The sequence below is a fragment of the Myripristis murdjan genome, chromosome 24 (genome assembly GCF_902150065.1).
Source record: "Myripristis murdjan chromosome 24, fMyrMur1.1, whole genome shotgun sequence".
NCBI lineage: Eukaryota > Metazoa > Chordata > Actinopteri > Holocentriformes > Holocentridae > Myripristis > Myripristis murdjan.
In genome coordinates this window covers 7607397-7629106 of record NC_044003.1, presented here as the reverse complement: position 1 = coordinate 7629106, position 21710 = coordinate 7607397, and the positions used below count along the sequence as shown (strand labels likewise).

Here is a 21710-nt window from a genome sequence, read left to right as displayed (position 1 = left end):
TCCTTTGTACTAAGAAGGCTTGTATGGTATTTTAAGCAAATGTGTTCGGTGAATCTATGGCATCTCAAATTGGTGGGCAGCTGCCATCGTTGGTATACGTGGTATTTACATACAGTATATGGTATTTATATGGAATCCGCAAGCGATGAATACTGAGATAGCAACCGCTTGCAAAACTGTGCACTGTCACTGTGCGCCACGACCCAGTTGAAACAAGCAAAACTTCTCTGAAAAACAACTAGTAACATAAAATGCTGTTATATCAGCCAACCAATCACAATGAGAAGAACAGATGAAGAAATAAGCCCAAAAAAGGCTCATGGCAGTGCCCTCAGTAGTGGCTGAGAAATGAAACACTTGGCCCTCGAAGACAGGTGGAAAACTGAGAGCATGACCCATGAAGAATGGGACACACACCTCAAATATTTAGCTGCTGTCCACAGTTTACTTGACTCACGTAACTTGCAATAAGAGAATGTGTCTCAACTCCAAGGTTTCCAGCATTATGACATTCCTGGTGCAATCCATCACCGTGTTATCTGCTGTTTCGCATGCCGTCCCCGAAACAGAGAAATGTACCCAAACAAACGCAAGTCCTCCTCTGCGGTCCCTGTTATGCTGTCATGGGAACAGCGGTTGTTGTTATGAAACCAAACAAGAGGGCAGACGCTGCTGAAGGCCCCCCACCACCACCCTCCAGTCCTCCCTCAACAGATTACTGAGCTGAATTAGCAAAATGATCTCATGCCTCCCCGTCTTATCACCTGGCCTTGGGCGGCCGCTGGGAGACTTGATGACTCTGTTGCGAACCGAAGCTGCTGATTTCAAAAGTCAAGCGACGCCAGAGAACTGACGCCGGCGCTGAGGTATTCACGCCGAGGTGCGAGGGAAGGATTCACGATCACTGGAGGGCTGCAGATAAAATAAACTTCTGTTTTGCTACCTTACTGGTACTTACTGGTACACAATTCAATGTCAGTGCAGTTCATGAAATCCTTTGCTGCTCTAAACACTCGGTGACTGGTACGTCTTTCCTGCTGCACAGGAAGTGATGCATTTTCCGTTTTTTTGGTAAAAATCAGCGCCCACAGCCACCATGGCTAAACAGACAAAGAAAATAGTGCCACCTACAGAAACTCCATGGACAAGTGATTTTTTTTGGACGTCCAGAAACACCACAACAATAAGAGCTTTGCATCAAAATCATTGCCAAAACACAAAAAAACCCAAACATTTCACAATTACCACTTTAAAAATGGCAAGCATGTGTCTTCATGTGTGGTTGACGGTGTAGTCTCCTGTGTATGCTGATGATGTTGCGATTATGTGTTTTTAATCAGCCGTGCAATCAGTCATGTAATTTGCTCGAGATAAGAGCGTCCTTTGAAATGTAAATGTAGAAAAGAGGCAGCTTGATGGATTCTCACAGACTTGAGGTTTTCCAGATAGAGTCTTGCTCATCAGAGAGATTTGAGGAGAAGCTTCTGCGTTACGATTGTTAACAGATAGTAGTCAGAGAGCACAAACCAATGCCGTCACTGAACATTTCTGCCACTTCAGTTGGATTTTACATTGATTTCTTGACCTTGGAAACACCCACATGTGATTAAGAATCCAGTCTTTATCTGGTGGTTTCATAGTTATGGCTAAAAAACAATAATCATCTAATAATGGTGGAAATCCTAGATCTGGATTTGAATCATCCTTCCTTGGCCCAAGACTGATCTGTCCAAGTTATTTTAAGTAAATCCATTCATAAGTTGTCAAGATATCTTGCAGACAGGTGGGAACATAATCTTCTTGGTGAGGATATGGAGGGGCGAAATATCTTTGGGCGTAACCACACATTCTTTGAGGGGGTCGTGTCGCGTCCAGTACTGAGAAAATCGCAGTTGTCCCCCTTAATATCTAGTGGAAAATATGTTTCTATCTTCAGGACGGAGGGTCGTAGAGACACGGCTTAAAGACCCCCTGGTGCACGTTGGTTCTGAGACGCTAGGAGGTTCAGGTCCATAGATATCGGCCCTCCATTGCAAGTGAATGGGAGATATATGAAATTTGTTTGTTTGTTCAGTGCTGAGGGTTAGATGCAAAGGTTTGTCTGATTCTTAGGGATCTATTTAGAAGCTCGATTCAGGCCATTCTGAGTGTATTGAGACCCTCTGTTGGTAGATCTTTGCACAAGCCTATGATTTTATTCACATTACGCTTTTCAGTCTAAACACACAGGCTTTTATTGTGAGACAAAATGCAAATGAACTTGGACTTAATTAAATTTCATAACACATTTTTTTTAAGAGATAATCTGTCATTTGTTCAAGTACAGCATTAGTTGTCATTCCAGTCACAATATTTATCTAAACATGCTTTGAGTATGTAATTTCATCCCATTTGCTTCTATTGGAAAAAGCATAATTGTAATTGGTAGGTGTGTTTAAAATCAATAAAGAGTAAGAAACTGACCAAAACCAAAGAAGGTGGATGTGCAGCCGCTGTCTCTGAGAAATCACAGACTATTCCTTTAAATGTGAATTTAAAATGGTCATTGTAGTCCTAACAACTATGTTCAAAATGTACAAAATTTCATAAATGAATATCATAGAATTGTGGGAAATGCACCTCCCCAATGTCTGTACCATCGTTATGCTCTTTATAATTATTTATGATATAATGGTTAGAGTTTTGAGCAAGGCATTTTGACAGACATATACACTGTGAGCTGTTGTGGGGATTGAATCTGCAGCATTTTGGTTACAAGGCTGTCTTTCCAACCACTTGCTCATGTTGCTGCAGTTCCTCTGATATGATTTAATATTCCAGCGAGTAAGCAGTAAGAATCAGTAGCTCATCCTTTGTCCTCATATTCACCTTTTTATCAGAAATATAAATGCGTTCCAGTCCCAATCCCATTTGGCACTGACTCTGTTCTCACAAAGAAAAGCCCTTTGGTTGGATTCAAAATAACTTGCAAAGAAAACAGTGGAAAAAAAAAAGCTATTAGTGGCAGGGGAAGGTCCCGTGAGATTCGGAGAGGGCAAAGCATGCTGGGTACGATAACACAGAGGTGGCCGAACCAAAGAGCCCCTCTGTTTACTGCGTTCCCTCAAACATCGGGGTGTAACGTAATTCTTCCTGTGGGATTTGTCCAAATTTAACAGGAGGGATGTTTGGAGGTCAGTCAGACTGTGCCCCGTCACTGAAAGCTCACAGGTTTGATCCTCACAGAATTTAACATATTTTCCCTTTGATTCTCTTTTGACAGAGTTTGAGTTCCTTTGTCTGGTCAGCCAAGTTGCCAAATGAAAACTAAAATGCATCACTTTCATGAACTTAGATCATTATTGTGATCTAAGTTCAAATAGGACTTTATTTACATGAAAATGCTGCAATGCGGGATCTTCTTGAGTATCTCCATCATGGTTATACTCACTGAATGATAAGATAATAAACGCTGCAACTAACAGTTCCTGCTGTTTTTGCTCCAATGTTTTAGCCGCGGCACAAACGCAAATGTCGACGTGGATGAGAAAACTCAAGGTTAAGGGAGAACTGGTGCGCTCGAGTTTGCGTGCCAATCTGCAAAATGGGTGACAAAGTCAGGTGACAAAACAAGGCACAGTGGTAGCTGTTAGCCATCATCATCATCATCATCATCATCATCATCATCATCATCATCATCATCATCGTCCACTTTAGTCCAGGGGTCACACAATGTGGCAAAAATCTGGGTAAAAATTTTGTAAAAAGGCACATGTTTGTAGAAGCTTTGTCACATGAGGGCCCTGTTGCAAATCCTCTTGCGGGAGCTTCTTGAGACATTAGTCATCATTTTATTAGGCTGTGTTTGGTATCATCTAATAGGTAGCTCCTTAGGTTTCATTTGAGCCCAGCTGTGGATCTGTTTGTCAAATAAATCGGTCGCCTGACTTCATCAAGACGTCATAACTTTTCACCTTAGCTACACTTTTTATCGAAGGACTGTGACGTCTTGGAACATCAGCGGCATAAAGGTCATAAGCTGGAACTCTCTGGGCTCTTAGGATTCAAGAAATGTGTAAATTACCTGTACAATCAGATTGGGAGGGGTCATTTTGTGGATAAAAGACTAATTAAGTCTTTGTTTTGGGAAATGACCATGTGGGCCAAACTCGACACTGACAGACACGTGGCTTTGAACTTGGTTTTGCCATTTTTGAGCGGTATTAGAAACTGAAAATTGCGGCTGTGGCATATCGACGACTTTCAAATGTTCTTCAGTATCAGGTCTTAAATCCTGGATACATTTATTTTCTTTTTTGTGGTGTTTCTGAATGGAAGTTGTGAAAGGAACTGGCAATATTAGTCATCCACTTTCCCTGCCGTGGTTTTGCCGGCCAACACTCAGGATTCAAACCAGCAAACCTCTGCATGGTCACAAGCCCAACTCCGAAGATTTTTGAACTCACAACCTCGCACTAACAAATAAGCTTGCATCTTTAATCGTTAGGCCTCTGCCAAAGTAATTTTGAAGGAGGGAAAAACTCCCTCTTGAGACCTTGAGTTTTGAATTTCACAACTGAAACGAGTCCAATTTCAAACACGCCCCCCTCATGGCTCTCTTTCCGTCCAAACCAGCATTGTTGGGTTTTAAAATACTGGTCCCACTGGCCCGTCTGATGTTAAAAAGAAGTCATCATTCCTTGGCGGTGGATGTGTGTTTTGTCTCTGCGGCCTCACAGCCCTGCTGCATCATCACCGCGCCTCTCTATCTCAATGCTGCAGCTATTAGTAAGCGCAGCTCGTCCCCCGGAGAGAGGGAGCTTAAGCACTCTGGTAAAAGATCTATTAAATTAATGCCATCTAATGTACCGTTTCCTGAAACAAGCACTTACTGGCTGTGTAAGAACTGACTCGTAACTCACTGATTCACCGTCTCATACGGCTCCATTCATGACTCAGTGTGCACACACACTCACAAACACACGCACACACACGCACACGCAGCCTTCCTGTCGGTAATTCAATACATGGTATAAAAAAAAAAAAAAAATCTTTGTCAGTTTTGGGTCGTGGATTTATTGAGGTGATTACAGTGATAGTAAAGTTGTCAAGTCACATTCAGCTAAATCTACTGGTAAAGCACTTCCACATGAACAACAAGGGTTTTCACCAAAAACAAGAAAGAACAATATGTGACATCAACTTCTGCCATGAGGGGCTCAGTGCCAGTAATTGTGCCTGATTTCAAATCAACAACGTTACACAAGCACCTAAAATATTAACACCTTCTTGAAAAATCATTTTGTTTATTTTTTATTATTATTTTTAAACTTTTTTTTTTATTATTGGTTATAATGTTATATGTTGCAGTATTACATTATTATATTTTTATTTTAATTGTAATTTTATAATATTATATATTAAGTATTCATTATTATTGTATGAAATAGATTTTTTGCAATTATTTTATTTTTATTTTTTATGTTGATACAGTTTTTATTTTATTTTATTTTATTTTATTTTATTTACTTGATCCTTGGCTGCTTTAGTGATTGAAAGTTTTGCTATGATTTTTGTTCTTGCCAAGCCCTGACAGTATGAACAGGACTGAGATGTGAGTGAGACGACAGGAGACATGACATCAAAGTAATTTGGTTTTACCTGGTCTCAGCACCTCCCAGTTGCAGTTGGTTTTGACTGGAAATATTTCGGTCACAGTCTCAAAAGTCCCAAAGTGACTGCGGTCCCTCCAAAGATGCAGGCAGCTTCAGATCAATTCACTGATCGCACAGCATCTCTGTCACTTCTCTTTTTATTTCAGAAAAATCGTTGTCTTCTCTCCTTTCAGTCTTCTCTTCACTTTCCTCTCCACTGACTTTGAGTTTGAGGCAGAGTCAGTGAGCTTGCTGTCCTCTCAACAAGTGAGTCTTCCAGTCTGAGTGGACGGGCGAGAGACTAACAGTGAGAGTTGAAGAGAGAGAGAGAGAGAGAGCCAGTCCTCTTCCAGCTGTCAGATCAGCTCCAAAACTCACTTCTGCCCTCACCACGAGAATCTGAGCTGATGAGGAGCTTCCTCTTTGTCGTCTTCCTCCTCCTCCTCCTCCTCCTCCTCCTCCTGCTGCTCGTGTTTGTTCCTGGACAGAAGTGTGAGCCGGCTCTATATTTAACCTGTGCTCTCAGTGAGTGTGAGCAGCTGAGCGACTGACAGAGGCTTTTCCAGACCGCCGACAGCTGAACCCTGAGCCGCTGCGCCGGCCGACCCCTCCTCCTGGCCCTGACCACGCTCCGGGAGGGGGGGTGAGCTCTACTCTACTCTACTCTACTCTACTCTACTCTACTCCACTTTACTGTACTTTACTCTACTCTACTGTACTCTACTCCACTTTACTTTACTGTGCTTTGCTCTGCTCTACTTTACTTTACTTTACTCTAAACTCTACTTTACTATACTCTACTCTAATCTACTTTACTAGACTCTAATCTACTCTATACTCTATTCTACTTTACTGTACTTTACTCTGCTTAACTCTACTTTACTATACTTACCTCTACTTTACTCCATACTTTACTCTACTCTACTTTAGTCTACTTTACTTTACTCTGCTTTACTCTATACTCTACTCTACTTCACTCTATTGTACTTTACTTCATTCTACTTTATTTTACTTTATACTCTACATTACTTTACTCTCTACTCTATTCTACTCTACTCTACTTTAGTTACAGTAGGTTAGTTTGGTTTAGTTTAGTTACTGTAGTTTAATTTAGCTTAGCTTAGTTTTACTTTAGTATCGTCTAGTTACAGTAGTTTAGTTTAGTTTAGTTTAGTTCAGTTTAGTTACAGTAGTTTAGCTTTAGTTTAGTTTAGTTTAGTTTAGTTTAGTTTAGTTTAGTTTAGTTACAGTAGTTTAGTTTAGCTTAGCTTAGTTTACTTTAGTTCAGTTTAGTTACAGTAGTTTAGTTTAACTTCATTTAGTTCAGTTTATTACAGTGGTTTAGTTTAGCTTAGCTTAGTTTAGCTAGTTTAGTTCAGTTTAGTTACAGTAGTTTAGTTTATCTTAGCTTAGTTTACTTTAGTTTAGTTTAGTTACAGTAGTTTAGTTTAGCTTAATTTAGTTTAGTTACAGTAGTTTAGTTTAGCTTCGTTTAGTTTAGTTACAGTAGTTTAGTTTAGCTTAGCTTAGTTTAGTTTAGTTACAGTAGTTTAGTTTAGCTTATCTTAGTTTAGTTGGGCTTAATTTAATTTAATTTAGTTTGGTTGGTTAGTTTACTTTACTTTAGTTCAGTTTGGCCTAGTTTTTTCTAGTTTAGTTTAGTTTGGTTTAGTTTAGTTTACTTTGACATCCTTGGGTTTGGATTAGTTTAGTTACAGAAATGCAGTTCAGTTTAGTTTAGTTGATGTAGATTACTTTGATATGCTTAAGTTAAGTTTAGTGATTTTAGTTTTCTTCAGGTCATGTTGGGTCAGTGTACTTTAATATGATTTGGTTTGGTTTGTTTATTATGGCTTTTTGTGTTTTTCTTTTCTTTTCTTGTCTTTTGAACTTTTGGTTTACTTAGTTTGGTTTGCTCTTGATTATCACAGTTTTGTTATGTAATGTCATGTTTTGTTTTATTTTGTCTACCTTCTGATTAAAAATACAGATGGAGTTTCACGAGGTTTTTGCCCTGAACTTTATAATGTCAAAGTTGCATAAAATTCAGTGTCACACTTAAGATTCGCTTTGGTAATGATCATTACCTGAGATTATATTCACATCTCTCTTATTCAGAGCATCTTACAAGATACCAACAGTAATTAGATCACAAAATATCACAATATTACCATTACCTTTTACTTCATTTATTTAAAAAAAAAAAAAAGGTGGTGGGGGGGTCAAGCTTTTACATTTTTCACACGGTGAATTTCTCATTTTGGACAGGCGCTCAGTTGAGTGCAGCTCAGCTATGTAAATGAATGGGTGTGGGTACACACTAATTTCACTCTGTTCATTGTTTCTCTGTAAAAGCACTTGGACCTGCTCTCCTGACTGGCTCAGCAGTTTTTACCTAAGTTGGACTCAGCCGCCGATACCATGCAAGGGCCAAGCGAGCCTTTCAAACACAAAATGATTTATTCACCGCCGTAAATATGGGAACATTTGTTCCTAATAAAAGTGAGTCAGAATCAGGCAATATAAATGAGAAACAGCGATCTGCTTCAGTGAGAATTTGACTGCTGTGGTGCTACAAGTGTGACATCTAGCTTTAGCAGACACACCACAGCTGACTCGAAACCCCCACAGACTCTCTTGGACAGCACATGTATGTTGTCTAGGTCATGCAATAATTTAATCATCTCAAAGTTGAATTTATTTTATGATTAGACACACATAAAGGAATTTGAGTATTATCCCTCACCACTGGAAAAATGTCAGCACTTCAAAAATAAACATTATCTTTTCATAAAACAGAGTAGAGGCCAAAATGTTTGCATAATATCAGGCATGCACACACACACACGCACGCATACACACACACACACACACATACACCCACGCCGTTTATGGAACTCATCAGACTTTGCAGATTTTTCACTTCTTCCCGAAAATGTTCAGTCTTGCGATGCTCCTGGTGCCAGACACACACGACGGGTCATTCCAAGAAATAAAAGATTAGTTGGACGGCGACACGTTCACACACCCACGCGGCGACACGAAGTTTGTGTGAGAGGAGGTGCTGTTGGTGCAGGAGGGTCGGGTCCTGATTTGAGCCCAAATGGAGTTACAGCCACCAGCGTTAGACTGATAAATGATCTGATATTGGCCTTTCATTAAATATCCGACATCAGCCAGATATCGTTGTCCACTCCTGATTCTCCTTTACCACAGCTTCAGTTTGGAAAACCTGCACATTGCTTAAGCGTGTCATGATTGTATTAATCACTCATTTAAAAGACAGACTCTCTTATACAGACATACACCCTGTGGCTACTTCATTAGGTGCACTTGCACAATCTAATCCAATCCAATCCAACTGTTGTGCCATAAAGTTTCCTTTCCTGCTGCCTGTAATGCTCTGCACTGCGTTTTATTGAGAGCTGTTTCCAATATTCTGTCCTTCTTTATGTATATAAATAGGGAGGACAAAAGATTGGAAACACAACTCAATATAATGTAGTCCTCTGCAAACTACAACCTCAGTAATAAACATAGAATTAAATTTACTCATTCTCCACATTATAAACTTTCTTATAAAGTACAATTTATGGCAGAGCTCCTGCATCGAACTGCATTAGATTGTACAGGTGGAGCTGATAAAGTGGCCACTGAGTGTATTTAGTCTGTAGTTGAGTGGTTGCCGTCTGTAGTCCAAGTGTTTTTATGAAGGTAAACTCTGTGTGGGGAATATAACAGGTGGAGCACAATGGCAGAAATGCCGTCTGGACCTAAAACACCTACAAAAAGTATTAATGTCTGTATATTGTGAGGAGAAACGTTTGAATCATGTAATAAAGGAACGGTTTTCAACTTGTTTCCGGCCTAAAAATTGCCCTCAGAGGCTACAACAACATGGTTAGATGTAGCTGATGAGTTTCTAAATTGGCTGACGCTAACATAATTTCATTAGTCTGGTTTCAGTTTTAGTTGTTTCTTTGCCAGTGCTGGTCTAAATTTCACAATCCTCTCCACACCAGCAAGAACGCAATATGGGGGTAAGAATTAGAGTGTGGATACCTGTCGGGACCTGACAGGCGGGGCCAGGTTCAGACAAAATTTAAGAATTATGTTCGGGTTTGGGTTGAATTTGGTCACATTAGTGTTATTTTAGGAAAAAATGATGGCCCTACTGTCTGTTGTGAGCAACTTATTGGCAATAAAATAATCAGATTTATTTTTATTGAATGTTTGCTGAAAATATCAGCTCTTAGCAGCTCCACACCACAAATACCTGTGCTGGCATCGGATTCCAAAAAACATTATCATGCATGTATTCGTACCACTATGAGGGACGAAAAATGACAAAACAATAAATAAATGAATAAATAAATAAATACGCATATAAATATATAAATGCATAAATAATTAAATTAATAAATATTTCTACATTTATTTATTTCTTTATTTCTGTTTTTATTCATGCATTTATTTATTTATTTGTGTATTTATACATTTATGCATGTATTTATTTATTTATTTTTACATTTATATATTTATTTATTTATTCATTTCTACATTTATTTATTCATTTATTTATTTATATATTTATTTTTACATTTATTTATTTATACTTTTATTTATTTCTACATTTATTCATTTATTTATTCCTTCTTTTATTTCTACATTTATTTATTCATTTCTACATTTATTTATTTATTTCTACATTTATTTATTTATTCCTACATTTATTTCTGTATTTCTACATTTCCACATTTATTTATTTCTGTATTTCTGTGTCGTATGTTAATAAGGTGGGCGGTTCTTACATTAGTCTTAAGCACGATTGGTTTGTGGGTGTGATCCTATCCACTGCTACTACCTGGACCATAGACATATGGCCTGGACTGGCAGTAGCAGTGGATAGCAGTGGACCAGCTAGCTACTAGGGCCAGACTTTTCCATGTCGTCGACGTTACGTCGACCCGTCAACACCGGGAGATTTTTGGGGGGCTAGCGGGGCTCTAACCGGAGGGAGGGAGGGGTTGTAGTGGAGCACCGACCGGGCGACCGGGGGGGTGAGGAGGCTGCAGTGGAGCGCCGACCGTGTGTGTAGTCGGACTACTGGAAGTAGTCGGTGGGTGCATGATTTACCACATCATTCGCCAGTGACCTTAAATCACTGACGATGGCTCTCAAAACACTTTCCATTGCGTTTTACACAGTAGCTAGTAGGGCATTAATGTAAACATCGACCCGTCGAAAGTCGAAGAAACACCCACACACACACCCCCACACACACGGTCGGCGCTCCACTACAACCCCTCCCTCCCTCCGGTTGGAGCCCCGCTAGCCCCCCAAAAATCTCCCGGTGTTGACGGGTCGACGTAACGTCGACGACGTGGAAAAGTCTGGCGTTGTTCATGCCCTAGCAGCTAGCTAGTCCACTGCTATCCACTGCTACTGCCAGTCCAGGCAGCAGCAGTGGACAGGATCACACCCACAAACCAATCGTGCTTAAGACTAATGTAAGAACCGCCCACCTTATTAACATACGACACAGAAATACAGAAATAAATAAATGTGGAAATGTAGAAATACAGAAATAAATGTAGGAATAAATAAATAAATGTAGAAATAAATAAATAAATGTAGAAATGAATAAATAAATGTAGAAATAAAAGAAGGAATAAATAAATGAATAAATGTAGAAATAAATAAAAGTATAAATACATAAATGTAAAAATAAATATATAAATAAATAAATGAATAAATAAATGTAGAAATGAATAAATAAATAAATAAATAAATAAATGTAAAAATAAATAAATAAATACATGCATAAATGTATAAATACACAAATAAATAAATAAATGCATGAATAAAAACAGAAATAAAGAAATAAATAAATGTAGAAATATTTATTAATTTAATTATTTATGCATTTATATATTTATATGCGTATTTATTTATTTATTCATTTATTTATTGTTTTGTCATTTTTCGTCCCTCATATACCACAGCATCACACAGCCACACACACACACACACACACACACACACACATGCATAAGCCCTAGCTCTGTATCTTAAAATTCGCAAACTGCCTTGTCTTCTCTTTCTATTGTCTTTCTTTTTATTTCATGTATTTATGCCTTTCATTGCCTTGCAAAGCATTTTGTAATGAACCTGTTTGATCAAAAGCGCCTTAGAGATAAATCTGACTTGATTTGCCAGGAGAGACGTAAGAGTGGAAATCCCCAAATTATTCACCTTGAAGTCAGCTGTATATATTTAAAAAATGGTCCAGGCTGTCAAGTTATATTTTGTGTAACCTGGTATTGGGGGGGTTTTGGTTTGGGGTTGTGAAATTCTGGTCAGTACGATGATAAACTCTGAACAACAATATGAACATAATTCAATATTATTCAGTAACCAGATGTGTCTAAACACCCTTCCACAAAAAAAAAGACAAAAGGTTAATTGACTCGAGGCAGTTTGACTATCCTCTTCCTCCTGTCATTGTATCTGTTACACCGAGCCGTGAACCGCTGTGTGTTCGACGCCATAACGGGCCATTATCACGCTCCGATTGTTCCTGCCTCTGATTAAAGCACGGTGCTGTAAAAAAAATGAGAAGGATATCCTTTCAATTTCCAACAGTAAATAGTCCACCCAAGCCGTGCTAATGTCCGGTGTAATGTGCAGAGTTGCAAGAGCAGCTCATTACAGTGAATGGAGTCGTGGCCTATCTGTCTGTTAATGTACCGCGATGGCTATCACGCAGCAGCTCTCTCTCTCTCTTTCTCTCTCTCGCAAGGCTGAAATGAATGGAAAACTGCAGATAAAGAGGAGGAGAGGGAGCCGTGCGCTAATTGTACTGTATTTGCAAGAGGAAGTGGGTGCGGCGTTGTGCGAAGGACGGCAAAACACTGCTCTCCAAACTGTGACCCTCAGTGAATCGAACACGAGGAAGTTGAAGTCATAAATCCTATGTTGCATCTTTAAATTCAGAAGGAACAGTTCACCCTAAACCAGACAGTTTCTGTGTGATTTGGCGAGGTTTCCAATCGGCTGCAACCTTCCCTGATTGTCTCCAGGCTCCAAAATACAAGCCAGCTGGATGAGCATATTTTTTTAATTTTTCACATGATTCTCTGCCCTGCACCCAGTATTTATTGTAGACTATTCTATTTCCATTGTCTTATGTGTTGCTGTTGTCATCGTCTTTTTATTTGTATTATGATTTTGTACATATTCCTTATCAACTCTGTTGTTGAAAAGGCAATAATCGTCTTGAAAACATCTTTTGGAGGTGTGTGCTTTTGTGAATTGTGAACTGTGCATTTTTTTGTGGAGCTTAAACAACAACAGCGACATCCTAAAATAATGATGTTAATACCACATAATCCACAACCCTCACAGTGAAGAGTACCGTTAGGAAGTATTTCCTGACGGAGGACATGAGCAAAATTTGAAATGTGATTTTTTTTTTTTTTTTTTTTTTGATGGATTGAGTTCAACAAAACAATATCCATCCAGCTCCACTGTCCTGGGCTGCCAGGAGGCTGCAGGGAAGATTGTGTCAAACTGGAAACTCTGCCAAATCACACAAAATTACATGGATGGATAGATTACACTGGTGGTGGAAAAGAGCTTCACATCACTGAAATAAACAAAACAAAACAAAACAAAAACTGCCGGTAGCAGTTTAGCATTCTGAGCTGAAACCAATGGACACTGGTAGCCACAAGCTTTCAGTCAATCAACCAATCAGTCAATCAAGCTTTATTTATATAGCACCTTTCAAGCGAATCAAATTGCAATTCAAAGCAATTACAGTCACAAGCGGTTGACAAAACATAGGATGTTCAAAGATTTAGAGACTAATGCACACCAAAAAAGTAAAAAATATTAATTTAATTTCAATTCATAATGAGAAAGGAGAAAATGTAGAAGTGTCATTCAACATGGCAGCATATCCCTTTCAGAATTTTTTTTTTAAGAATATTTTTTTTGTATTAAAAGCATGTTTGTATTTGAGGAGGAAACTTCCAACTGCTGTGCATCCAATTTGGAAAAATATTTTTACTTGAAGGAAATTATCATTGAGTGGATTTGCTCTGTGAAAGTGTCAGCTGAAAATTTAATTTACCTGCTATCAATTAAAAAATGATTTACAGTGATTTATTTAAATGTTGCACGGTGGATCATTTCATAAGAGTTACTTTTAAAAAATATATATATTGCATAGGTCTTATTTCACGCTTTGGACCATATCTTACACAGTATAATAACTATTTAAAGGCACTTTTTTTTTTTAAATGAATGGAATGGAGATGCTATTTTTGCTTTAACCAGGTTTTTGTGCACCGGTATGAACTGCACACTTTATCATACAGTTATTTCTCATTTAAACTCTTATCTTATGCTCTTATCTGTGTAATTTACAATGAAAACAACTGCACAATAAAATTCAGTTGTTACTGTAAATTGCAGCATTTACATGCAGTTAACAGTAAGGAGGTCAAAGGTCAGAGGTGACAGTTACAGTACATGACCCTGCATTGACCGTGCATGGCGAATAAGAGTGAAATCGAGTTAAAGCATTAATATTGTTCCTCTGTCTAATGAAAGGCGGTGTGGCTCATATTGTCAAACAGGCTGTTCAGAGCCGCAGCTGGCCTCCTGCCACTCCACAACGAGGGTTATTTTTGGGAAGCGCTAACACTGCTTCCTTTTTTTTTTTTTTTTTTTTTTTTTTGACAGTCAAGGTCTATATCATGTTTTATAAGCGAGGAAAACAAAAACAGATCTGGACAGCCTGTGTTAAATTCAAATTATTTGGCTGCGGTACAACTCGGGCTTCAGGTGGCCCATTAGTGTTTTCCCTCCGTCTGTCCGTCTGCACAAGAGCCTCACTGTACCAGCGACTGCATATCACATTAAAGGGGAAATGAAGTTACTTAGCTAATGAAGGCAGCTCACTATTCGGCATGAAGACATTTTTCTTGCATTCTTAATTTATGGTCACATGTGTCCCTGGCAAGTTCAGAGCTTGCATTATCGCTGTGTATAAATTATATTGAACACTGAGCTGCCGTCAAAGTAGGAATCAGTGGAAATGGGACATGTTTATGCAAAATGATGCGTGTACAACAGTGGAGAGTCTGAAATGATATCCAGAGGATGAATGGCTGATTTTAGTGACTTCACCAGTGAGGAGTAAATGTGTGTTAATGCACAGGAATGTCTCATAAACATTGTAATTATTATTTCTCGATGAAAAGCTGCTTTTAAAACAGATCTTGTGATCATGATTATTATTATTATTCAACTTTTTCAGGTATTTATCTTGCTCATTAATTCACAATATGCAGAGAGTTCACAGTTCAAGAAATGTTGTCAGTGTTGTTGTAGTTCCTGCTAGTCGCCAGTAGAGGCCGATAAAGGTCACAGATCAATGCCTCTTTAACTTACCAGCTCCTCCTCTGTTTTTTTTCCCCTTGGAAAGTGAAATACCACTGATTTGGTTTTGTGTTGTCCATCAGTTTTCCCTATCATACACTGCAACCACATGCATATGCTCCCATTATTTTAAATATAACCCATTATTTTCCAGTTCAGCTGTGCAGTCGTGTGTCCTGCAGGAGATCTCCAAAGAGAGAGAGTCGGTGATTCAAGAATTGGGAGATACTGGTCAGTTTTCAACACCGGTTCCCGGTTTCACCTCAGGGAAGAAGGCAATGCATGAAGGATTTCATTACAAAACAAAACTGCATGAGGAAAACTTTGAGCTCTGCACTTCATTTATCAGCGAGTCAGAAACACAGACAATCCCATGATCAAAACAAACTCTTTTTCAAGTGGGTTAAAGAGTTTCATAAAGGATGTCTTTTTTGTTTTTAACACCAGCAGTCTTTATTTCCAGCGGTGAGTATCTGATTTTGGAGTGAAATTCCCCGGATTAAGCGCAGCTGTTTCATGCTGAACCACTATTTTAGATGAAATGAAGGTAAACCTTATTCCAGAAAATGCCACTGATGTGCAGAGAGATAGTTTCACTGTGTGGCACCAAAACAGACCAACAATTGCAGGAATACCATGAGGGCATTAGGATGAATTTTTTGAGCAAACACAGGAAAAAGGGAGGAGAAATACTTGTTGCTGTTCCTGAAACTGTGGAACACGTCAGAGCTGGAGCGACTCCAAAACATCGAGGAAATTGTGTTGACAAAATTCAGCACTTTTAAAGAAAAATCTAACTCACAATCCACATGCTTTCTCTTCATTATTGTATAAATGTTTATTTCTGAAAGCAGAATATATAATTTTGGTGATACAGACCATTTAACTGAGAATCATTTGTAGATTGGCACTTGAGGAAAAAACGTTTGAGCTACTGAAAAAAAAAAAAAACTATAGATCCTCTATAAAAGTAAGATGCTGGAAATAAATTCATGTTATGATGGAGTTTTCTCAGAGGAATCAAACCACTCAGTACCTCCACTTTTACAGCTGTAATGGACTAAAAAAAATAAAGTGTTTCAAAGCTCTTGTCTTGGAAAAGACATTACATGCAAGAAAACAAAAGCAAAACCTCCAACTGTAAGTCCCAACAGGATTTATATGTTTTAGGAAGATATTATAGATGTAGTTACTGTATGGGAGATAAATCTTCCACTGAGTAAAACCTATTGTGCTCATCCCATACACAGAAAAAGTCCTAAAGTCCTAATATCAGTGCAATACCCTTACTGTCTCATGCATATAGGTCAACACTGCTTATGTACATTTCTGTTTGATAGAATAATCTGAGTTTTCAGCTCCATGTCGCGAGGACGATCACCAGAGAGAGAGGCTCGCCAGGTCAATGGACGCCTCCTTTCATGGACTCCTGTGCAGTTACACATTTCAATTTAGTGAATAAAAGCGCATTGAATTTTCCTCTTTTCAGCCGAGCACCACGCAGACACTCGGCAGAGAGAATGAGACTGAAGGGGGCTTTGGAGACGCTCGAGGCCACGGGTGCGTTTCTATAATAATACAAATAATAAATTTTATTTATAGAGCACTTTTTCCAGCATTGGCACAGACAGCGTTCCAGATGAAAAGATTTACAAAGAAAAATATAAGAGAGAAAAATCTGAAAACCCATTTAAGACTCTGTATGACATAAAGCAATTAGGAAAACAAGAGCGCATACTACATATCAAACAGCACTAAGCCCTTATCTAAAGAGATGGAAGAATTACTTTTACATATAAACAGGTAAAATGTGGAAGGAATAAACTCATATAAAAGATGAGATTCAAGTGCGGTAAATAAATAAACCACATGCAGTATATAAATAAATAAGATGCAAATATAAGAGATGATCTCATATAAAGCAGGTAGAATGCCAATAAAAGAACAAATGCAGATTGTATGGAGGTGCATGCATGATAGTAAAACAAGCACAATTAAAATGAATAGAGTGAAAATAAAATACCGTAAAGTAGTAATACAGAGACAAAATTTAAAAGTGATGTGATAATTGAAAAGGAAATCATTGTTAAGTAACCATCAAGTTGTTTTACATTGGATTTTTTCTCTTTTTTGCCTTTTTTTCTCTTCATTTTCTGTGTTTTCTCTTTCCTACACAGTCACTCACTACATTAACTCATCCTTTATAGTTATACTGTACCTCAGTCTCTGTGTAATGTAATGTTTGTTCCATTATAGCATTTGTATGTATGCATGATGTCGTGTGATGTCCACGTTAAACCACTTGTTATGTATTTTTCTTACTTCACCAATAAAAAAAATACATAAATAAAATAAAAGCTGCAGTGGAGTTTGCAGATCTTCCTGCCTTGGTTTTCAACCTAGTTGGTGGAACAGCTGAAAAGTTTCAATCAGCTGATCTTCGGGTCCTGGCTGGGCTGTAAGGGGTTAAAGGCTCTTTAATATAATCTGGAGCCAGACCATGGATGGCTTCCTGTTAATCAGTTATCCATCTCATATACTTTTCCAGCTCCTACACATCACCATCATATCACTCAAAATCAGGTTTAAAAAATGAGATAATGACCACATTTCCACAAATGATGCAGCACAATGCATGAAAATGAAGATATGAAGTTCTCAGTTACTGTCAGAAGGCATTTCCTTTAATGATTTTCATCCGCTACCCACATCCATCCGACAAGTGGCCACTGATGATGTCTTAATTTCTTGCAATCTCACAAGGAAGATCGGCAGAGGAAAAATAAAAATAAATGAGTGAAAACACCAGACAGAACGACGTAAACTTCAGACGAGCTTCAGAAGAAAAGTGGATTGACGCTCTTGAAAATGATTTCAATGATTCATTTAAAGGGTGTGAGTGCCGCAGAATGATTTGTGAGCATTCACCAGACTTTCAGAATCAGAATCATGTTAATGTGTTTTGTTTGAAGTTAAAAGAAAGTTAAACCGTTAGAAAGTAATATTCTACCATATTACTATACAGTTTCTATGGTTAGGCCTAAATTCATCAGCAGCTGGACAGTTTTCAAGTCCTTGTCTTTGAATTTTCGGAACATTGGGCACATCATGTCATAGCCATTCAACGGAATAAAATAAAATAAAATCTAACATGTAAAGAAGCAAGTTAACCAGCTGATGTGTGAAGGTGAACTCGACTTCCCAGCCCAGTTTCCCCTCGTGGATCAATTAATTATTTCTGATTTTGATTCTGATCCCTTTGGTCTTCAGCTTTTTCTGAATCATCCCAGAGTTTCCAAATGTGAACCAACACATTCTCAGATTCCCTCTCTCTCTCTTTTCTCTTAAACATTTAAATAACTGTACTTTGCATTATGCTTTATTTATGTTTTTATCAAGTGCCGTTTTTTTCAACAAAAAGTACTTACTTTGACATTTTTCCGCCCCCTTTTTTTCTGAAACAAGGTATGAAAACCAATCACAAATATGCTGGTAATGTGTCAGCCAACCATAAAAATGTTGAGGAATTTGGTGGAGATGTTTATCCTTCGTCCTCGCCTGGTGCAAATGTCATTAAAGTGTGTGGTTACAAGACTTATTTTGTTTGTCATTTTATTCAGGAGATTTTTGCAATAAACCAGCAGCTGTCGAAAACCCGCAGCGCTCGATACCAGACAGTCGGCTGCAGCAGAGGTTGACTTTGGCCAGTAAGCAGTGGTGGACTCAGTCTGTTTGAGAGGCACGGGCGAAAAAAAAAAAATAAAAAGGGCACCTACTGCACGATGGACGGTCCCACCAGTGTGCCATGTACGATGAAATAGTCTTCATCCGCTATGGAGATTATTATTGCTATTAGGTGATCCAGATTAAAAGTAAATCGCTGTGAAAATACACAAGGAAGCAATAACCTTTCAAGTTTTTATTCATAAACACCTCCGACGTGAAACACAGAGGCAGCTATTAACATTTGCCTCACACACGCAGCCCACTCGTATTAGGTGAAAAAGCAATTAACACCAAACTTTAAAGTCCTATAGGTTTTTTGTGCAAATTACCCTAAAATAATTCCCTTAGGGCAGGATTTTTTCATTTCTTTACATTTTTACATGATTTCCAAATTGAGGATATCACATATTCATCCAAGCAAGGTGCCTGTTAAGTTGGCTACCTCCTTAGCAAAGCATGTAGGCTAAAAATGTGGTAGAGCTATCTATAAAAGCTCTTACAGTGTGCATACATTCGTCTTTGGTAATTGGTAATCAGTATAGCTTTCCGACTTGAAGACGCCGTGCTCTGTTGCTCCCTCCCAGGTCCCACACTGCAGCAGGATGCAGGCTGTGGGAGCCCTCTGACCTCTGAACAGTGGAAAGGGACGGTGGCTGAAACTGAAAACCTGCACAGGTGAGCTGGATTAAAAGCTAACCCTAAAACAGGGCCAGTGCAGATTACATCAGAGCTTACATCAGAATGCTAGAAAGATATTACCCTAACTTATTGGCCCTTTGCAAAAATATACACCAAATATTTTGCACCGAATTTGGTGGCAGCCCTCGCCTGTTGTCACTGCCTCACTTTGGGACACCACACCTTGACTGGGACACTGCATCTCTTTTTTTCCCACTTTACGGTGTTTTCTCACTTGGAGGGGCATCTAAGAGAACACCTTCTGAGTTTTCTTCCTCAATGAATCACTTGGGGGACGTCACGGTTATCCAATTGTAAGGGCTCCTGTCCTGCAGCAGCACATCACATTTTCTCCACTGGGTTAATAAGGAAACTTCCCACATTCCCACACATGTAGGGACCTCTTTTACAGCACTGCATCACTTTTTATCCACTGGAGGAATGCTTCTCCATTAGAGGGGTACCTCAGTTATATTATTATTATTTATTTATTGCATGAAGGGGCATCCTGGGGGGCATTCGATCTTTTCCCCCCATATGAAGGACAGACAATGGGACACTTCCTCTTGTTTTTTGGCACTTTAGAGGGAACTTCAGTGATGCTTTTCCAAACCTGGGGGCACCGGAGGAGGGGGTGTTCACAAATCCTTCAGCACCTGTTGCAGCGATGGAAAAATCCAGCTCAAAGAATTCAAAGCTCTCTCTCTCTGTAAGAGCAAATATGTGAATATGTTAATTTATGTATTTTGCAGATTTCATAATTCATAATTTCTAGTCGTCATGTAAGAAGACATAGGCAAAGTGTAAAATGTACAAGAACAAATGCATGTATATTGAATGCTGGTTAGTGATGCCCCCCTAGTGAGTGACATCATATGCGGTGGTTTTGGGGAGAGAGCTGCATGTGGTCTTTCTACCGTGTGACAATGCAATTTTCATCTTTTTGCAGTAAACCAAATTACAGTTCTTGTCATTCATGTCAGACTGAAGTTACTGCGTCTACAGCTCATTTGAGGCATATTTGAAGATCTAGAAGGAATGCCACTACACTCTCTTTGATGGAAACTCTCAGCAATCCACGGCATTCCTGGAGAACAGCAGGCACTATAACAAATATGATATCATAAACACACTTGGCCAGGGAAGTTGATTCTGATTATGCTTGCATCCAAACTGTAGGGACATTAAGGTACATAACTGTTTACAAATATTTTGTCTATATTGATATGTTAAAAACATTAAACCCAGCATAAAAAACAGTCAAACAAATTTGTGTAACATCATTTTAACATGTGCAACTTAAGTTATCTTGCTTTTAAGGTGTAGCAAGAGGGATCTAAGGGAGGGCTGGGGTGAAAAGTGTCAGTGAGTAAAGGCAGACACACCTGAGGGACCCCTAATGAACCTCCTTATGAACACAATGAATATCCACTTTGCCCTCTAACAGTCTCCAACATCCCATTAATGCAGGATCCTCAATGCAATGCAACTAAACATTGCCGGTGACAGGATCCACCCAGCAAAGCCCTGCCTGCTCTGGTTTTTTGTTGAAAAGCTCAGATAAATATGTGTTTTTTTCCACGGTTATGATGTGACTCCGGGATAAAGGTAACAGACGTGCAGGGAGCCCGTTCCATTCTAGCCTGACAGCGGCATAGAAATTGCAAAAAAAAAAAAAAAAAAAAAAAAAAAAAACCCACACAATTCCAACGTCAAAACAAATAACAACTGCAGAGCCAACACAGCCTCGGTATTTTCTCTGCAGAGCTGCTGTTCTCCGTCCAGCTGGGTTTGACTCCGGTGCCGCTTAGAAATCCCTCCAGAAATAAGATCAAGCCACGCAGGCCGGTGTCAGGACGGAGGTCAGGAACGTGATGAATCTTTTACAAAATCGAAGAACTCTTTTTCTTTTGTTTTTTGTTTTTTTTTTCCGCCAAGATTTTTCCCATCACAGCCCACAAAGCCACTGCCCTCTGTCCCTCTGCTGCCCTCCTCTATTCCACAGGTTAGGTTTTTTCTTTCCATGTGCAATAACCTTCGACCCACTTGCAATATCTTATAATATCTTATCTTATTTTATTTTTTTTATTATGTACATATTTCTTCAGTACTACTTATTGCTTGTTTGTAATGTCTTCCCTACCAAGCAGAGGCACAGACCCCAAATCTCCTTGTGCAGCTTGTACAATGACAATAAAGGCTATTTGATTAGATTTGATTTGA

General features: G+C 38.8%; 1 protein-coding gene across 1 annotated transcript in view; it reads right to left on the bottom strand.

Annotated features, from left to right (window-relative positions):
• Positions 1–5974, bottom strand: part of LOC115356104 (filamin-A-interacting protein 1) — a 48772-nt gene extending 42798 nt beyond the window's left edge. The window contains exon 1 of the mRNA XM_030047117.1: positions 5641–5974. The gene's annotated coding sequence lies outside the window, so the exon portion shown is untranslated. The remainder of the gene's footprint in view (positions 1–5640) is intronic.
• Positions 5975–21710: the final 15736 nt, after the last annotated feature.